This window comes from Lithobates pipiens, unplaced genomic scaffold (assembly GCF_037356315.1).
Source record: "Lithobates pipiens isolate NorthernLeopardFrog02 unplaced genomic scaffold, aLitPip1_a1.2 Scaffold_16, whole genome shotgun sequence".
NCBI classification, from domain to species: domain Eukaryota; kingdom Metazoa; phylum Chordata; class Amphibia; order Anura; family Ranidae; genus Lithobates; species Lithobates pipiens.
Window position 1 is genome coordinate 387,910,951 of NW_027507748.1, and position 20,672 is coordinate 387,931,622.

General features: G+C 42.2%; 1 protein-coding gene across 5 annotated transcripts in view; it reads left to right on the forward strand.

The window, feature by feature from the left end:
- Nucleotides 1-20,672, forward strand: part of TPST1 (tyrosylprotein sulfotransferase 1) — a 151,818-nt gene that overhangs the window by 12,191 nt on the left and 118,955 nt on the right. For 3 of the 5 annotated variants that reach the window (XM_077482278.1, XM_077482274.1, XM_077482279.1), the window contains exon 2: nucleotides 17,749-17,952. The exons of the other annotated variants lie outside the window; for them this stretch is intronic. The gene's annotated coding sequence lies outside the window, so the exon portion shown is untranslated. The remainder of the gene's footprint in view (nucleotides 1-17,748; nucleotides 17,953-20,672) is intronic. 5 annotated transcript variants of the gene reach the window in all.

Sequence of the window (20,672 nt, forward strand, 5' to 3'; positions counted from 1 at the left end):
AAAAAAAAAAAAGGAAGTGTCTGTAATCTCCATTGCAATCAATCGGCTTCTAACTGTCATTTACCTAGAGTAGGTTTATAAAAAAGAGCAGCATGTGCCTGCTGGGGTAAAACAGATCCTTATCCACTGTAGGTAAGAGAGTGCTTATTGGTTGTAATCACTGGAAATTTCGAACAGATGAAGTGGTGTGATAACCAGTATCTGGGATGGATGTATGTGGAATAGCATGTCGGATTTATTATGTGTCAGAGGTCCTGCTCCTGAGTTTATCTGGGTCTGTTCTATGTGCTTTCAATACCTGCATGTATCTTGGAGGCTTTACTGAACTGTCAGTGAATAGATTCCATGTGCAGTAAGGATGATTATCCTGTCGTTAGCAATGTGCTTTATTTTTACATTCTGTTCCATCCTAAAACAAAATTTCAATATGGCTCATGCACGCAAGAGGTAATATTTAGAAAATGCTAAAAACCTACTATGTATAATTAGAATATCGCTCAACATGATAGTATGTTAATGTATACCATTATTGATCTCATTTCTGAAGATCAGAAGAAAGGAAAAAGTGCTGTTCCTCATTGCAAATAGAAGTACTGCTTTTTATTTTTTTACTGTAACATGTATAAGACCTGTTGTCAGGTCTCAACAAAATTATGGAAAAAAGTATTAGTTCTCTAGCGGCCCATTGACATTTCCAGGGTATGATGCCTGTGACTACCACCATGCTCTGTGGTTCCTTTGTCCACCCCTTGTATCATTGCTGAGCCATGTAGGGAATTGGGGTTTGTAGGAAAGAACAAGTGTGTGTGGTGGAGGATAGAGGCATGTAAAATTCCCAGAAGTGTTGCGTGTCAAAGGCTGTATCTCTGGAATGGAGGAGGGAAGCATATATAGGACACCAGAGAAGTTGCAGGTAAAAAGCACTTTGATTTGTTTATAGACCTAACAGGGTCTCTTTAAAAAGATTGTGTTGTAAATAAATGTAAGCTTTCAAATGTTAGTGTATGGTGTCAGTTGGAGAAATGAGCAGAATTGATTGCACACCTCATCTCTAGCTGACAATTGTGTGCTTATGTTATCTTTTTGGATTGCTTTATGTTTTCTGGACTTTGCACTTTAAACCTCTCCAGTTGTGGAAAAAAGGATTTATCACAGCTCTGTGACAGTTAACAATCATCTTTCCTGATTTTTACCCTAAAATGTATCATATGTTAGGGTTACCAGATGCCCATGGTTCCTGGGGACAGAACCTGCTTTCAGGAGGGAGTGGAGTTCTTGGGGGCCGTGTGCCAATGTGCATGCATGGAAACTTGCCAAACCTCTCCTAGTAATGCCGGCTTTTTTGTCATGAGAGCCCTTTGGACAGCTAAAATCCATGGCTCTGCAGGTTTGTAAACACACTGCCTAGAGAGAAGGAAAGGGCGGATGGGTGGTGTGGTGCATTAGCTCTGCTTAAAATTATTGTAAACGATCACCTTGTAAAACTACCCATTCAGTTTAAAATAAAAATAAAAGGCAAAGCATTTTAGTATAGATATATAAAGATTTTTTTTTTTTATAAATGCCCCCCCCCTTTTTAAGAAGTGATCACATTCCCTCTGTTCTCAGCTGCATAAAAGCTGGGGGGTGGGGGAGCAGTGCACTGAGCTTCCCAGTGAGTGGCTGTGCAGTGGGGCCGTGTCAGGTTATTGGAGGAAAGCAGCCTGAGTTCCCAGCTTAGCTAGAGTACTAACAACGGTGTGCTTTCCTGCTTAGTGTGGTCAGTTTTTATAAAGGAAGCAAGGGGACTAGCAGGAACACCAGGGATGTCATACAAAGGAAGCAATACATAGAGAACAGGATACTTTCTCACACAAGTACATGATACAGCAGGCACATATCAGGAATATGAAGTGTTGGGGTAACAAACGCTTTAAACTTGAGACGTGGAAACAGATGTGGGCCTGGTATTTGTCACTCCTGCTGTCTGGACAGAAGGAACTTGGAGTAGTATGGTGGGATCAGGGCTGTGCCACTGTGTCAGTACATCTCTCCGATTCAATGACAATTGTGGACCCACTTGTTAGATGACACTGACACCACTGTTGATCACTGGCAGCATTGCTCATTTGTGATCGCTGTCACCATCCACCAGTGATCACTGTTGGTACTGCTTACTGCTGACCCCTATCAAAAATCACTACCGACCACTGACAGTACTGCTCACCATTGCAAGAAATTACATTTTTCCAGCAGCATATTTATGGAGGGCAGGGCTACCTTGGAAAGGATGAGTCTAGGGGAATGATTTAAAGCGTACTCCACTTTTGTTGCGTAAAAAAAGGGGGGACACACACTGGCTGCAAAGGGGGACACACACTGGCTGCAAAGGGGGACACACACTGGCTGCAAAGGGGGACACACACTGGCTGCAAAGGGGGACACACACTGGCTGCAAAGGGGGACACAAGGGGACACACTGGCCTGCAATGGGGGACACTGGCCTGCAATGGGGGACACTGGCCTGCAATGGGGGATGCCTCCTGTACCACGTCCTCTGTCTCTGACCATCTCCTGTACCGTGTCCCCAGTCTCTGACCATCTTCTGTACCGTGTCCCCAGTCTCTGACCATCTTCTGTACCGTGTCCCCAGTCTCTGACCACCTCCTGTACCGTGTCCCCAGTCTCTGACCACCTCCTGTACCGTGTCCCCAGTCTCTGACCACCTCCTGTACCATGTCCCCAGTCTCTGACCACCTCCTGTACCATGTCCCCAGTCTCTGACCACCTCCTGTACCATGTCCCCAGTCTCTGACCACCTCCTGTATAAAAATATTTTTTAAAAACAGTCATTTTCGGTATCGGTGCTGTTTCGGTATCGGTTTCGGTTTTCAGCCTAGTGTATTTTTCTTTTTCGGTATCGGTTTCGGCACCAAAAAACCCATTCGGTGCATCCCTAAAAAAAAAAAAGGTGAATTTTTAATAACATTCAATTACAATATGGCTATATTATTTTTTTCTTTAGTTGCTATTTTTTTTTAGAGGTCGACCGATATGGGTTTTTCTCTGGCCGATGCCGATGCCGATATTTAGAAATCATGGCGGCCGATAGCCGATATATGATGCCGATTTTTTTTGGGCCGATATGTTAGGCCGATTTTATTTTATTTATTTATTTTTTTCCTTTTTTATTTTTTAATCCCCCTTGATCTAACACACCTTTCCCACTGGGGCGTTTTTCAGGCGCTTTTGGGCTAAAAATAGCGCCTGTAAAATGGCTCCCCTGCAGTCTGTGTGAAAGACAGAGTGCTTTCACACTGAGGCAATGCGCTGGCAGGATCTTAAAAAAAAAGTCCTGCAAGCAGCATGTTTGGAGTGGTGTATACCACTCCTCCACCACTCCTGCCCATTGATATGAATGGGCACCACTGCCGAAGCGCATGCAATGCGATTTGGCAGCAGTGCTTCATGGGCGCATTTAACCTCTTCCTTGGCCGCTAGCTGGGTTATATGTGCCCCACTAGCAGCCAAATAGCACCGCTAAAACTTGCGTTTTACCATCAACGCCTGCCCGCTCCAGTGTGAAAGCAGCCTTCATAAGTGATACAGAAAATTTCTTACATTTAAACATTTATTAAACAAAACCCCCAATCAGTTTACTTGTATGTATGATTTAGATAAAAAAAAAAAAAACCTATATATTAAATAAAAACAGGTAGTCAAAACTTTTGGACGAAAAAAAAAATGGGCTAACTTTACTGTTTTTATTTTATTTTTATTTTTTAAATAGTGTATTTTTTTCCTAAAAAAAAATGCATTTGAAAGACCTCTGTGCAAATGCCGTGTGACATAAAATATTGCAACAACCGCTATTTTATTCCCTAGGATCTCTGCTAAAAAAATATATATCATTTTTGGGGGGTCTAAGTGATTTTCTGGCAGAAAATACAAGATTTTTACTTGTAAGCAACAAGTGTCAGAAAAGATTTAGTCTTTAAATGGTTAAACTGAGAACTTCTACACACAGAGATGACTTCATTCATTCAAGTGTAAACATTGTATCATTTAGTTCTTTTCTTGGCAGCCTGCCCAGAGAGGAGGAAAGGGTTGCTATGATGACTCAGGCAACTTACACTGACTGAAATGACTTCTGTAATAGAAAAGTTCCGCTGTAGTTCTAAATCGGCTTTTTATCAGCTCAAATCGGCCGATGCCGATTATTTAAAAAACGGCAAATATCGGCCGATATATCGGCCGGCCGATATATCGGTCGACCTCTATTTTTTTTTCCCCATGAAAGTGGAGTTACCCTTTAAATTATATTTGCTCATCAAGATCATTGAGAGTGACAGTGCTGTATTTGTGTTTTTATTACTTCCATTGGCACCTGTAACATGGAAGGCAAGAGGAGAAGTTTCATGTGTTTGTTGCAGCCATGGAGGTCCCATAAATAGAAGTACGTTTATTTTCACAGGAAAGATTGTTTTTCTGGTACTGCACTACAGTCATGTGTCCAGGTTATATGCATAAAATACATAATGAAGATTTTCTTTCAAACTTTCATATACTTTGACCCTTAAAGAGGAGCGTCAGTCTGTTTGAGAAAAATTAAGTGAGCAGCTACAAATACTTTTAATAAAAGGACACTCACCTGTCCACCTTCCCCATATTTATGCTCAGTTCACACTGCTGCGATGTGAGAACATGTGCAAATTTGTTGTGGGTTCCCACATGACCTACAACCCGCAGGCAGTTCTCACTGCCCTATGCGAACCACTGCTGGTGTCAATCTCGCAATGCGCACTGTCATTCAGACAGAAATTGAATTGCATGGGTGTGAACACTAATGCGATCCGATTCTGGTGTGGACCAAAAAAAGGGTCCTACACTACTTTGATCTGAATGCAATGTGAATTCTGGCATGCAATCTGTATGGCTGAATTTGCATCGCACAGACATTGCATGTGATGTGCAGTGCGAATCACAGGCGATGTCTGCTATTGCAGAAGTGTAAACCCAGCCTAAGTGTGGGAAGCTGGCTGTGACTCCTTGTGGCTTCACAGCCAGCTTCCCACTGCTTTCCCACTGTGAAGTGTCCTGACGTTTTTCTACATTTGTATTTCAACCTCTTCAGGCAAAAAACTTCATAACCAGTGGAATGTGTATCCTCAGAGGACTATTAACATGTTTCACCAACCAATTTTTATTTGGGATGTATGAAATTTTAGCAAACACTAACACGTGACCATTAGAAAACTGATAAACTGGAGAATTAAGGGGACTTGAAAAATATTTGCTTTTAGAAGCTTTTTCTAAAGGCCAAGGGCAAACCAGAACACTGGCATATTTCTCGAAATCAATAAATCTTGCCAACTTTGATTCACTTTGCTTATGAAATGCTCCTATTTAGCCAAACATAGGTGTTATGGCTTATTGAGCCAGATATTCATATAATGGGGAAAACCATGTTCTTCAGTTTTCACAGTAGCAGGAAACTCAAAGGCATTGGCCTCCCTGAAACTAGCAAACGTTCTGATTTTAATGTAAAAAATGTCTAGCCTTTAGAATCACTTTAATATTACTTTAAAGCCTAGTACACAGGGGCTGAATGTTCTGCGTCATCGGCCCATTCAATTGAACCGTCTGATATTTGGCTGATGTGTACTAGAGTTGGTCCGACAGGCTTCTATCGAAGGGGCACGACCCAAAAAAGGTACGAGCAAAAATCCTGTCTTTATCATTTTCATGAATGCTTTGCAAAGTAATTGTTTAATTTGTTTCATCTCATTCACTAAGATGAGTGTAAATTCATTTTGAAAGTGAAATACTCCGCTCTTTTGGTAAATCAGAGTAAAGGTAACTTTATGGCATTAATTCATGGAATTGTTTAAAAGTAGATGTGCTGTTAAGGGCCGAGTCACACTCGTAACTGCATGTGAATCACACAGGAATGCTGTGCGGTTCCTGTGTGCTTCACATGCAGTTTTGTGTAGTGCGATTTTTATTTTTATTTATTTTTTATTCCCCCCCCCCCCATTCAGTTTGAATGGACTGAAATTGCGCCACACCAAAAGTAGTGCATGCACTACACTTTGAAATGTGCGGCAACCACATTGCATGATACTTTTGTACCATGTGAGCCGGTGAAGGGCAAACGCATTGCAATCGGAATGCTGTGCGTTAACTTGGCTCTCCCACACTGCATTCTAGTGTGAACAGGTCCTAACTATATGAGACAAGTCCACTTTCATCCATTTAGACGCCGAATATTTTTTTTTTTTGTGGCATACTGATGTAGCAGCATGTGGTATTATGCTGGTGTGTGAAAGATGTAATTTGCCACACACAGTTTGCTGTGTACTGCTTGCCTAAATGGGTTTTGCAACTGCCAGAAAGTGTCTAGCAGCAGCTAGATTTCTATTTTAATATATTTTAATACTGTGTGTGTGAATTATGTTAGTCAGCATGTTTTATGCAAATGTGTTATCTTTAAGGACTGAATGACGCAATGCCAAGTTTACAATGTTGCACATACAGGATTATTTGTACATTTATCATATGATGCAACAGATGGGTTGTTTGACAAATGTAAGGAAAATTAGCTTGACATCAATTTTCCCCAGAGCAGGTTTAAAGAATTACACAGTCCATTAGGAAACGAAATATAATATCAAAGATATATCACTGTGTAATTTAAGCCAGCAGAGGCCAGGCTTGTGAAAATTGATGAAGACTGAAATGAAATATTTTTGGCATTTGGCAAGAATATGCAGGTTGTGTCGGTTGCTCTCTTTTATCTCATGATACAGTTTGTTAGTTTGTGCTGTGTCATGAAAAGTACATACCTTTATGTTGCAAAATATTAGTAAGCCCTGGTTCATATTGGTGCTTTTTAACATGCCAAATTGGTGGCAATTGCCGGCAATGGCATTGTCCTAATCTGTGCGCTGCTGCATTTGTGGCACCGCACCGATTTCAAAAAGTCTTTTCTGTACTACTTTTTGTGATTTCAGGGTGCGGTTTCCATGGACATCTGTGCAGAAACCCACACAGATGTCTGTGAAATCGCCACCAAAATCGGGAGTGAAATCGTGCGAGTTCAGCTGAACTCACGGCTTCATTCCCGCAGCTCAGTGTGAACCTGGGTAAGTTAAGGAGGTTGATTTACTAAAGGCAAATAGACTGTGCACTTTGCAAATGCAGTTGCACTAATTTTCCCCAGAACCTAGTGAATGTGGTGAAGTTCTGCTGATTTCCATCATCCAATCACGTGCAAACAAAAATGCTGTTTTTTACTTTCCTTGCTCCTGATTGGGAATCTTCACCTCAATCACTTAGGCTCCATTCACACCTAGGCGTTTTGTTTTTTAGGCAGAAAGTCGCATGTTTTTTTACGTGTCTTTGTACAGGTCAAAGGTTCACCAATGTAAAAATCAGAAAATGTCTGTAATCTGCCAAAAAAGAAGCTCCTGTACTTTTTTGAACTTCAGGCGTTTTGCTTCAGATGACAAAACTCTCAGATGTGAACAGGGGCCATTGAATTGAATGGGATTTGTCTTGTTGGGCGTTTTTAGAGCTAAAGCTTACAACAGAAAAACGCCTATATGTGAACAGAGCCTAAGCTCTGAGGAAAATTAGTGCAGCTGCACTTGCAAAGTGCAGTCTATTTGCCTAAATCAGCCCAATGATTTTATGTATCAAACAATCCTTGCAGTTGAATGCAATATATTTGATGACTTGTGTTTTGCATGTTCTCCTTTCTATGAACTGTTTAGTAGTCACGCTTCCTGTATCTTGGTGCAGTTCATTACATTTGAATATAATTGCTCTTCTCTGTGTTAGAGGGGAAGTAAAAAGGAAAGGCAGACACAATTATCATTACATTTTTTGCTGAGGCATTAGAAGCCTATGCATAGATAAAAGCTCACGTTACTGTATGTTGTGGAGGCCACTCTGCCCATGGCTGATTGTAAAAGGCAGGCTATTAATCAAAGTTTCTGTTGTCCTAATGATCAGCTGGATCACATCCAAAGTCCAGGGAACTACAGGCACCTGCTGGCCAGTTCAAGATCATATGGCCAAACCACAAGTTAAAGTGACACTAAATACTTATTTTCCACATAAGGGGCACAACAAGTGGCAAAATGTGTTTTTTTTTTTTTTTTTTTTTTTTTGCCTTAAAAGAGAAGTATGGATTTTTTATTTTTTTTTCCCCCCCAGAATCATACTTGCCTAGATTGAAGTATGATTCTGGGGGGGGGGGGGAAATAAATAAAAAATGCTGTATTTGTCCTCTGCCAGCTCTAAGACTGAGAACTGAGTGATCAAATACCACTGAAAGCTTAGTTCTCAGAGATCTCCGAGAAGAGACCTGGTGACTGTCAGTCACTGCTGTCTACTCTGCCCCACCTTCCTCGCTCACTGGAGCTCTGGGCTGTGGAGGTGATGGGAGAGACCAGCTCAGGCTCTTAGCGGATTGCTGAAAGGCTGAGCCAGGTGCTGGTCCAGTCATTGGGGTGGATCCTGACTTCATTGTCATGAACATGCCCGAGCCTGGATCAGCTCTGACATCAGCCGACAGCGGGCTTCAGACCACTGTCTGCAGTAAATGGGTCAAAGTAGCGCAGAACAAACTGCACTCCTGTTATTCACAGGAGAAGTACAGCCAAATAAGCTTTGACTGTACTCCTTGAATGCATTAACCCCCCTGGCGGTATTCCCGAGTCTGGCTCGGGGTGCAAGTTTTACACCAAAAGCGGAAACCCGAGCCAGACTCGGGACCGCATCGCTGTATGCAGGAGGAGGTTACTTACCTTCTCCCCTGGATCCAGCGATGTCCCCAAGCTGTACGAGCGACTCATCCTCCGCTCGATTCATCAGGGAGCCGATCTCCGTTCCCTGCGAGCGTTGTGACGCACGAGGACAGATCGGTGCCAGATTCAAAAAGTGAAACATACAGTATACATACAGTATAATGTAATCTTGCAGATTACATTGCTGTATGTAATTATTTCACATCCCCATTGTCCCTAGTGGTCTGTCCAGTGTCCTGCATGCAGTTTTATAATATAAAAACTGTTCATTATGCCTGGAAACTGGAGATTGTCCATAGCAACCAAAACTGTCCCTTTACATCAAAAGTGATTTTAGACCAGCTAGAAAACAGCGATAATAAATCAGAATCACTCGCAGAATTGAGGGATAGCGATTTGTGGGGAGATCCGTCATCAAATACTGAAAAGTAATGACAGCCACAATTCTGCAGCTGAGCAAATTTCAGTGTTTTTGATTACATTATTGAATAATTTTTATTATTGTTATATTATTTGGTATAATTATAGTTAATTATATTATAATTTATGATTTCATTTTTCAAACTTTATCATACCCGGGATGTCTGCTAGACTCTTGTTTGGACAGATTTAAGAGAGTTATTCCTAAGAACTGCAGGACTACAATATAAAACGACAATTTTTCATGCAAAATAATTGTACCGCTTTTAGCACCTAAAATCTGAAATAATCGTACCGCCAGGGAGGTTAAGGTAAAAAATGTTTTAGCTTTAGAACCACATTAGTGTCTTTTTACCAGCATATTTTATATTATTTTTAATATGTTATGGTTTGTTGCTCCAGTTGTAACATTATTTGTTTCATTTTAGATTTCCTTTTACTTCCTGTCCCATAGCCAGAACAGGAAGGCAGAGGAAATCCCTACAAAGCAGGGAATCCCTGAATGTCATCAGGGCCATCAAAACTAATGTCCCAACTGGAAGATTTCTCCCTGTTCTGAGGTTGTTCCTGTACAACCTCAAAAGTGGAATTTTCTTTCCCTTTCAATGATAAACAGGACAAATGCAGAGGGTGAATCTCCCTAAAGCTGGATACACACTATACAATTTTCTGTAGATTTTTTTTCCTTTAGATTTATCAAAACCATATAATATGAGGTCAAACCTTAAGAGTTTCAATTTGTATGCAATCAGGCACGCCCTGGTTTTGGTAAATCTAAAGGAAATCGGACAACAAAAGTTGTATAGTGTATTGGGTCTTAAGCCCTATACACACTATCAGATTTTTCTTCAGATTTACCAAAACCATGTAGTGTAGGGCCTGCCTGATTGCATACAAATTGAAAGTCCTAAGGTTTGACTTCATATTATATGGCTTTGGTAAATCTGCAGAAAATCTAATAGTGTGTATGGGGTCTAAGAGGGGCACAGACCGCAATTAAATTTGTCTTCTAATTCCTCTCCACTCAACCAAAAACTAAAAAAAATACGTTGCCTTTAGTTATATTTTAAAATGTATGTACACACATTATAATATTAATATTCATTGGTCCTACAAGCAAGCTGTATCCACTGGCATTTTTTTATTCCAAGGGTAGCAGCGCAGTTTAGAATAATAAACTGATAGTTTTAAATTCTTCTAATATTACTCATTCATTGCAGATTTCTTAACAAGTTGCTTGTTTAAACAACAGATATGTTTAGTTACTTGTGGGATTTGCAATGTACATTATTGTATTGTATTGCCCTGTATGGTATATTATATATATATTATATTATATTATTATATATTATATATTATGGTATATATGTATGGTGTATTGTATTGCCCTGTATGCACAGCCCATAGAATAGTAATTTTTCCCATTTCAGTGCCAAGAGGTTCTATTTGTATTCAGATGTGAGGCACATGGCACTGCACAGGTTAATCCATGATCTCTGCCTGTAGTTTTAAGAACTGACACTTGCTATGAAGAAACTGCTTATCTCCAAGTCTATGGGTATCTCAGGCAAGTGCTCTTCAGGTGAGAGTTAATTAATTGGACCTGACTGGGATACAAGCAGGCGGAGCACTTAACAGAACAAGAACTTAAACCACATGTCCCTGGGTGCCATACATTGAAATGATAAATAGGGCCAACAAAAGATTATTGCTGCTTTTTACGCATATGGTAATGGATGAAATGTAAGAAACAAAAAACAAAGACGTGTAAATAACCTGATGTTGGGTGCAAACTGTGCGAAGCAAAATATGAACTGTAAAAGGATCTCAAGTAATGTGTGCTGTAACATAAGGAGATAAAATCCATAGTCCGATCGGGGAAGAACACGACTCACAAGTTACTGTAGTAACATATTGTTCAGAGAAGGTCAGTCATGATCTCTGTGCAGCTAAGGAAAGAATGCACATCTTTACTGTATACTGCGCTGATGATGTCATTGGCGCATGTGTTCTGATGGAACGGCCGCCTTTGCCATTTCTTCAGGGGCCTGTGCCGTGACCGGCAGCTCCCGCACGTGCGCACTAGGGTGATGTCATGCAGCTCTGGCCAGTCACAGAGCCGAAGTCCCGACCCCCAGAAGAAAGACATGCGAAGATGGATGCGGCCTGCAACAGGGGGAGGGGGGGTGCGTGCTTTGTTTGCAGATAAGTGTCACATAATGTACTAGTATGTGATGCATACTAGCACATTATGGGGCTATTTACAAAAGGCAAATCCACTTTGCACTGCAAGTGCACTTGGAAGTGCAGTCGCTCTAAATCTAAGGGGTAGATTTGAAATGAGTGGAAGCTCTGCTGATTTTATCATCCAATCATGTGCAAGCTAAAATTTTGTTTTTTTAATGCCCCCCTCGGATTTTCAGCGACTGCACTTTCAGTGCAATTTCAAATGCACTTGCCGTGCAAAGTGGATTTTCCTTTAGTTAATAACCCCCTATGCCTTTACTTTGCAGTGAAGAAAAAAAAAAGGAAAAAAAACTCCGGAGTCTACTTCCTTGCTCTTTAAGGCTGGATGCACACCTATGCATTTTTAGTGCTTTTTGCTTGTTGCAGATTTGCACTACAGAACATGTTCCATAGGAACCCATGGTAAATGGACTGTAGTGCAAATCTGCAGAATGCAAAAAGCACTAAAAATGCATAGGTGTGAATCCACCCTTACTTCCTACTGGCGTTTTGAGCATTTTTAGAAGGGTATTACAAGCATTTTGCAGTTTCGGGTATTTTTGTTTGCCAATAGAAAGTACTAGGGGGAAGAGAGGGAGAGGATATTAGAGGTGGAGAGCTGCTGTTTAAGCAGAAAACGAGTGACGAAACGCTTGTACAAGGTTCAAGTCAGGCATTTCTATTGAAGTCTATGGGGACAAAAATGTTGGTAATCTGCCAAAAAGAAGCTCATGTCGTCTTTTGAGCGACAGGTGTTTTGCTTCAGGTGACAGAACGCATATATGTGAACAGGGGCCATTGAAATGAGTAGGATTTGGCTTGTTGAGTGTTTTAGAGCTTCAAGCAGAAAATCGCTGTGGTGTGAATGGGGGCCTTAGGCTCGGCTCACACATGTCCAGTGCGGATGTTTTGTTCACCGGCTCAGGTGCAATTCGGGTTTGAAAAACGCAACAGAACTCTTTTTACAAACCCACCGCAGCCAGACCGCAGATATGTGAAGCGGCTCCATAGAGAAGGCTGCCGGTTCACATGTCATGCGAATTTGATGCAGTACAAGACACATCCAGTTCGTATATATGTGAATCCAGCCTAATGAGAACATAGATCCACTTACATTAAAAACTGTAACTGAGACACCAAGAGCTACAAGAGCGATAGTGGAGTGTCACAATTCCCCTCTCTGTGGCCAGCAGTGGATGATGAGGCAGAACAAGGACGGGAAGCTCACACTGAGCTGTGTGCTGCAGGAGAGCAAGCGGATATACAAAACCAACATCAAACCCAAGCAATCAGCTCTAACTGGACATCCAGGCTATACAGAGCATGCCCCCAGCTCCATGCCAACATGTAACCGTTTTGAGGTCATGCCTCTCTTGTCAAGCCAAATAAAAAATGGAGCAGCAAAACTTTAAATACTGTTGTTACTGATAGGGGGGCTGAGTAGCGGTCGAGGGACTATTTACGGTTTGCACATGACAATTACCCGCTGTTTTTGCAATTTACCTTAACAGTATATCGGGAGAAACATCTTTGCATGAATAAAGAGATACTAACGTTCTTTAATTAAGTGATATTAATGATAAAAAGCATCTTCTAAATAATATCCGATAAGTAACCCTCCAATGGTAATAGACCCTATAGTGTGCATGCGATGACATGTGCCTGTGGGTCTGTAAGTATATTGGTCCCTGTAGGCTACTAGTCTAGTGAGATCTTAACCACTTACAGACCGGACCATTTTGCTGGTCAAAGACCAGACCACTTTTTGCGATTCGGCACTGCGTCGCTTTAACTGACAATTGCGCGGTCGTGCGACGTGGCTCCCAAATAAAATTGACGTCCTTTTTTTCCCACAAATAGAGCTTTCTTTTGGTGGTATTTGATCACCCCTGCGGTTTTTATTTTTTGCGCTATAAACAAAAATAGAGCGACAATTTTGAAAAAAACGCATTATTTTTTACTTTTTGTTATAATAAATATCCCCCAAAAATATATAAAAAAAAAATTTTTTCCCTCAGTTTAGGCCGATACGTATTCTTCTACACATTTTTGGTAAAAGAAATCGCAATAAGCGATTATTAATTGGTTTGCGCAAAAGTTATAGCGTTTACAAAATAGGGATAGTTTTATAGCATTTTTATTAATAATTTTTTTTTTTTTTTTTTACTAGTAATGGCGGCGATCAGCGATTTTTATTGTGACTGCGACATTGTGGGGGACCCATCGGACATTTTTGACACATTTTTGGGACCATTGTCATTTATACAGTAATCACTGCTATATAAATGCAGTGATTCCTGTGTAAATGACACTGGCAGTGAAGGGGTTAACCAGCGAGTGGCAGTGTAGGGGTTAAGTGTTCCTAGGGGTGTGTTACTAACTGTGGGGGGGTTGGGCTTTCATTTAGGGAACACTGATCTCTGCTCCAATCACATGGAGCAGAGATCAGCGTCACTAGTTGCTAGGCAGAATGGAAAAATGCTGTTTACACAGCATTTCCTCCATTCGGCCGATCCGTGAGACGATCGCGGGGATGCCCGCGGCGATCGAGTCCGCGGGTCCCGCGACCGGACTCACGGGGGTCCCGACCAGCGCGGGAGCGCGCCGCCGGCGGCGCGCTCCCGATGGCAGGGCGGCATTGAATATTGGACGTACCTGTACGCCAATATGCCTGCCCGTGCCATTCTGTCGACGTACATCGTTGTGCGCTGGTCGGGAAGTGGTTAAATTCTTATGTTGCATCCTTCCTTCTTTTAATGTGTTGTATTGTGTTTGTGGTGGATAAAAATCAATGATTTTTTTTTTTTTTTTTTTTTTTTTTAAATAAAAAGAATCAGGTTTTTTTTTTTTTTTTTTTTTTTTTATTTCAATCGTATTTTTATCAAATTAATTTTAATATAATGCTTTGAATGGAAATCTATCTAAAGATTGTCTATTTAAGATACATTAATTTAGTTTATTCAGCATGAAATGGAGTTTGGTTAAGTAGGTTGATGGTGTATATTCTGAAAATGTACATTTTCGGTAAACTCGTTTAATGAGATAACATGCACATTGATGCATTCACACAATTTCACATTAAAAAGTTCAGGAATATTCCTTTATCCCATTGTTTTGCAAATCTATGTACAATACAAACTGTATGATTGAATCAGGTCTGATATCACTGTTTTACTTACCTGGTCATTGTGTTACACAATGGCCACTCTTTTCACTCTCCTCTCCACTATCCCTTCCCCACTTTATTTATTTATTTTCCTGTGTGTCACGTCTTGTTTTGTCACTATGCACGTTTGTTGTGATGAGTAGGGTCACAGGTCCCAGGGCCTGTCCTGAAAGTCTAGGGAGGGGGTGCACATGGCCTTCTGGCTTAGTTCACCCTCTCTGTTAGGGTTGGGGGTCTCCCTTCGGGGGGAGCCTCACCTAGTATTTGGGTGGGTCTGTTTCGGCAGACCTTCCAAAGAACGGGGTCTGCCTGGTTTCGGCCAGAAAGAGACCAAGTTTTAAGTGTCCTTGTCCCTGTCTGGAGCCTAATGCCCTGGGGGATTCAGGACAAGGTCCTCTGATTTTAGAGGGCTTGTATACCCGTCTGCACTTTTTTGTGTCACTCTTTATGTGTGTGCACATTTTTTATGCATTGGGTGAAGTTTTTGAGTGTTTTGCACGCCACAGGCTTTCAATAAAAGAAAAAAAATCACTGTTTTACTTATCTGACAGCTTATTTTTCTAAATGGGAAACCCTCATTTTGTTTGCAAATACTAAAGATTTTAACTACCATCAAGAATGAGTCCTTACAATTAAAGAGCACCTGTCATTTCAGATCCATCTTGGCAGCGCCTGTTAGCGGGCATCCACTCACCTGCTGCCACCACGTCCCTCACCTTGTGTTACTGCCGCATCACCAGCCACCCCAATAAAGTGAATGGGACTGTCAGCGAGTCAACAGCGGGTCAGAGGATGAGCTGCTTTGGGACAGAGTTGACAGTTGTGTTTTAAAAATTATGATTTAAAGGGGTTGTAAATCTTTGTGTTTTTTCACCTTAATGCATCCTATGCATTAAGGTGAAAAAAACACCTGGCAGACACCAGCCCCTAGTTTTACTTACCTGAGCCCTGGAACTTGACTTAGCGGGGATGCGCTGTCTCTCTGCAGGGGGTTCTCGGCTCTTGATTGGATAGATTGATAGCAGCGCAGCTATTGGCTCCCACTTCTATCAATCAAATCCACTGACGCGGGCGGAGTCATACATTTGGTGGCTATGGATGCCAAATGCTGGACTCAGGAGCACACCCGCAAGGTAACCCCCTCAGGAGAGATGTGAGCCATGAGAGCTGCTGGGGGACCCCAGAAAACGAGGTTCGGGGGCCACTTTGTGGAAAATGAGCTGTACAGTGGAGGTAAGTATGATATGTATGTTAATAATAAAACCTTACAATCACTTTAAATTGAGTTGATTTAACCGGTTCCCGACCAGCGCACGCCGATGTACGTCGGCAGAATAACCACGGGCAGGCATATTGGCGTACTGGTACGTCCAATCTTCAATGCCGCCCTGCCGCGTGCTGGTCGGGTCCCCCGTGAGTCCGGTTGCGGGTATACCTGCGATCGTCTCACGGGACGGCTGAATGGAGGAAATGCTGTGTAAACAGCATTTCTCCATTCTGCCTAGCAACTAGTGACGCTGATCTCTGCTCCATGTGATTGGAGCAGAGATCGGTGTTCACTAAATGAAAGCCCAACCCCCCACAGTTAGTAACACACCCCTAGGAACACTTAACCCCTACACTGCCACCCACTGGTTAACCCCTTCACTGCCAGTAACATTTACACAGGAATCACTGCATTTATATAGCAGTGATTACTATATAAATGACAATGGTCCCAAAAATGTGTCAATGTCCAATGTGTCCGCCACAATGTCGCAGTCACAATACAAATCGCTGATCGCCGCCATTACTAGTGAAAAAAAAAAAAAAATTATAAAAATGCCATAAAACTATCCATATTTTGTAAACGCTATAACTTTTGCACAAATAATTTTATTGCGATTTTTTTTTTTTTTTTTTTTTTTTTTTTTTTTTTTTTTTTTAACCAAAAATATGTAGAAGAATACGTATCGGCCTAAACTGAGGGAAAAAAATGTTTTTTTATATATTTTTGGGGATATTTATTATAACAAAAAGTAAATAATGCGTTTTTTCAAAATTGTCGCTCTATTTTTGTTTATAGCGCAAAAAATAAAAACCGCAAGGGTGATCAAATACCACCAAAAGAAAGCTCTATTTGTGGGAAAAAAGACGTTAATTTTGTTTGGGAACTATGTCGCACGACCGTGCAATTGTCAGTTAAAGCGACGCAGTGCCGAATCACAAAAAGTGGTCTGGTCTTTGACCAGCAAAATGGTCTGGTCTGTAAGTGGTTAAATCAAACCTTTTTAACAGTAATTTAAATTATGATTTAAATCGACTTGATTTGAAATCAAATCAAATCCACCCTGGACTGTGTTGTATTGCTTTTTATGGTTTACCACATTGTATTTTATCATTATTTATAAGATCCATATTACTACTTTTAAGACATCATTTATAAGATGCTTTTTTTTATCACTTTTACAAAAGATTTTAGTATCTATGTATTGATGTAAAGATGTTTCTCTCTGTATATTGTTAAGGTAAATTGTATTACAACAGCACATTATTATGGTAAGTGAACTGGGCAGAGTTCCTCCTCTCCGCCCTCCACCCCTGTCAGTAATATCGGTATTTAATTTCGGCCCTCTAACTTCTATGTGGCTAAAAAAAAGAGGAAGGACCTGAAAACGCGTTGGCATGGAGCTGGGGGCATGCTCTGTATAGCCTGGATGTCCAGTTAGAGCTGATTGCTTGGGTTTGATGTTGGTTTTGTATATCCGCTTGCTCTCCTGCAGCACACAGCTCAGTGTGAGCTTCCCGTCCTTGTTCTGCCTCATCATCCACTGCTGGCCACAGAGAGGGGAATTGTGACACTCCACTATCGCTCTGAGGGCTCCCGGGGTCCACAGGTACAGTTTTTAATGTAAGTGGATCTATGTTCTCAATAATGGTGATTCTTTCCCTACCAGCTGCACAGAGGTTATGATTGAGTGTCTCTGAAGTAGATGTTACTTCAGAGACTTCTGAGTGTGCATGTTATTTTGTGATTGACTATGGATCTTAACTCTTTGTTACAGCACCCATTACTTGATATCCTTTTACAGTTTGTGTTTTACTTCTGAGAGTTTGCGCTTGACATAAGGTTATTTGCGCTTCTTTCTGATTTTTTTGTTTCAGAGCAATTGCCATAGAGAACACCATGCAGTCTTTCATCAGTTTAGCGCTCCTAGAGAGGAAATTGTGAGGCATGGATTGCGTTCTGTAAGAAGAAGGTGCCCGTTCCTTTAGGGGACAAGCCAGGTGAATGAATAAATGGATATTGGAAAATTATCAGCCATGACACTACAAACTGCAGCCACAACATGAGCCAATCATTACAAGGTAAGGCAAACAAACGACACATGGAATACTAATACCTAGTTAACAGTGGCGGCTGGTGAAGTTTTAAGATGGGGGGGCGCTAGACCACGCCCACCCTTTTGACCCATCTCACTTCTCATAAGCCCCACCCATTATAGAATCCACCAACTCCGTCCCCTGTAGTACATCATATACAAGGCTCTACATTATACACAGGGCTCTATACTTCATATACCAGGCTCTACATTATAGACAGGGCTCTGTACATCATATACCAGGCTCTACATTATAGACAGGGCTCTGTACATCATATACCAGGCTCTACATTATACACCAGGTTCTAATGACACATCAATATGTCTGACAGCCCAGCCACACTCCTCGTTCACCAGAGAAAAAAAAACAGGAAACACAAAAAAGGTGCTCGGGAAACAGCAATAGGCAGAGGTCACCGCAGACAATGAAGTACAAGAAAGCCTAATAAAATAAAACAAATACAGTCATCACATTTAGTGACTGCAATAATGCAATATCTTACATGTTTTCCTTTAGTGGTGGGATCAGAGGGATGGTGATGATCAGAGACAGAAGGATGGAGGTGGGGTGGGGAGTTGGATCAGTGGTGGGTGGGATGGGATCAGGGACAGAGGGATGGATCAGGGACAGAGGGGTGGATCAGGGACAGAGAGATGGTGGGTGGGATGGACCAGGGACAGAGAGATGGTAGGTGTGATGGATCAGGGACAGAAGGACGGTGGGATGGATCAGGGACAGAGAGATGGTGGGTGGGATGGACCAGGGACAGAGAGATGGTAGGTGGGATGGATCAGGGACAGAAGGACGGTGGGATGGATCAGGGACAGAGAGATGGTGGGTGGGATGGATCAGGGAGAGAAGAAGGACGGTGGGATGGATCAGGGACAGAAGGACGGTGGGATGGATCAGGGACAGAGAGCTGGTGGGTGGGATGAATCAGGGACAGAGGGATGGTGGGTGGGTGGGATGGATGGATCAGGGATCAGGGACAGAGAGCTGGTGGGTGGGATGAATCAGGGACAGAGGGATGGTGGGTGGGATGGATCAGGGATCAGGGACAGAGAGATGGTGGTTGGGATGAATCAGGGACAGAGGGATGGTGGGTGGGATGGATCAGGGATCAGGGACAGAGAGATGGTGGTTGGGATGAATCAGGGACAGAGGGATGGGTGGGTGGGGGGAGGCTTCATATGGGCTGTGTGTTTCACAAGAGCCTCCACTGGTATAGACTACATTAAAAGGCTAAACATTTTGAACTGGCATACAAATTGTTCTTTAGGTTTAAAGGCAGGAGAAATTGGCTTAAAGCTCACAAAAAAATCAAAGGCAGTGAGCAAATCTTCAATATTACATATCGATAAAGATTTACTACTACATACTAAAGGGACAGAAGTCATCAGATGATACACAGAATGCAAGCACGATGCGGAGAATATTTGGCAACTACTAAAAAGGCTTCTATTGAAACCACAGCTACAGGAGGTAAAGCTGAACAGCAACCACAACCATGCAGACATAGCAGCGGGACCTAGGCATTCACATCCAGATGCAATACACTGTCAGGGTTTGAGTATATTTTAGTGAAGCAGTGGGGAACTTTTGCTAAAGGTAATGTTATCCTGGGGTGTTGGGGGGGGGGTAAAACACTGGAAGGAGTGTTGGTTTCCGAATGGCCAACAAGTGCCTATACTAGATGTCACTGTCTGCAGTAGACAGGCTTTTGGAGAGATTCAGGTCTGACTGCCAAACCGAGACACAGCAAAACCACTGAGTGGAGATAATAGAAGTGCTGATCGTCAGTGCTGCCCGTGTAAAGCCTCCCCCTCCATCCATCCTGTAGCTCTGCCCCCCTCCTGTGGATTTCCAGCAATGCATCGCCATCTACCTTGTTGTTTCATAGTGCAGCAGCAGTTCACATTCCTCTGCTCCTCCGCTCGGCGCACTGATCCGACAGGGGAAGACCGGAAGTGACGGCTAACTAGTCTGTCACTCAAACCCATAGCATTGTAAACCTATGGGCGCCGGGCGGATGCAGATCGGCATTTGTAGTTGCGCCACAAGGCGGGTTAAAACCCCGCAAATGAAGCGCCGCGTCTGCAATCTTGTGATTGCGTTGACGTGGCGTCTTCACATAGTGCACTGTGTCCGGCGCTCGTACACAGTGCACTTAAGGACTTTCATTTTTTTTTTTTAAAGGGCCATTTCCAAAAAAAAAAATATTTTTTTTTTCAATTTTTTTTTTTTGTGACTGCCTGGAGGGGGGGGGCGGCGCCCGGGCGCCCCCTATGGACGGGCCGCCACTGCTAGTTAAAAACAACAACATTTTGAATGTGTACAACGCCTTTAATTTGCAATATCTAGAACGGAAATGATATTGCTCATTAAGGGCTTGTTCACATATAGTGTGGTGGCCGCTAGGGCACAATGAATACAGTTGTTTTCTATGTGCCCTGTTCATATTGCAGAGGTGTGGTGCAGTCAGCTGCAGTAAAGTGCAGAGAAGCTGCATTTTACCATAGAGCACAGGCAGGCACCACATGTCATTGCACAGCAGCGCAGTGCACCAAGCTTCTGTGCGTAGACATGACTGAATTGTCACTTTGTGCACTTCAAATGAAGTTAACAAAGAAAAAAAAAAAAATCACACCACCCCATCAGTGCAGCCAAAACTGAAAGCTGCCCACGCGCTAAAATAGAGCGTGTAG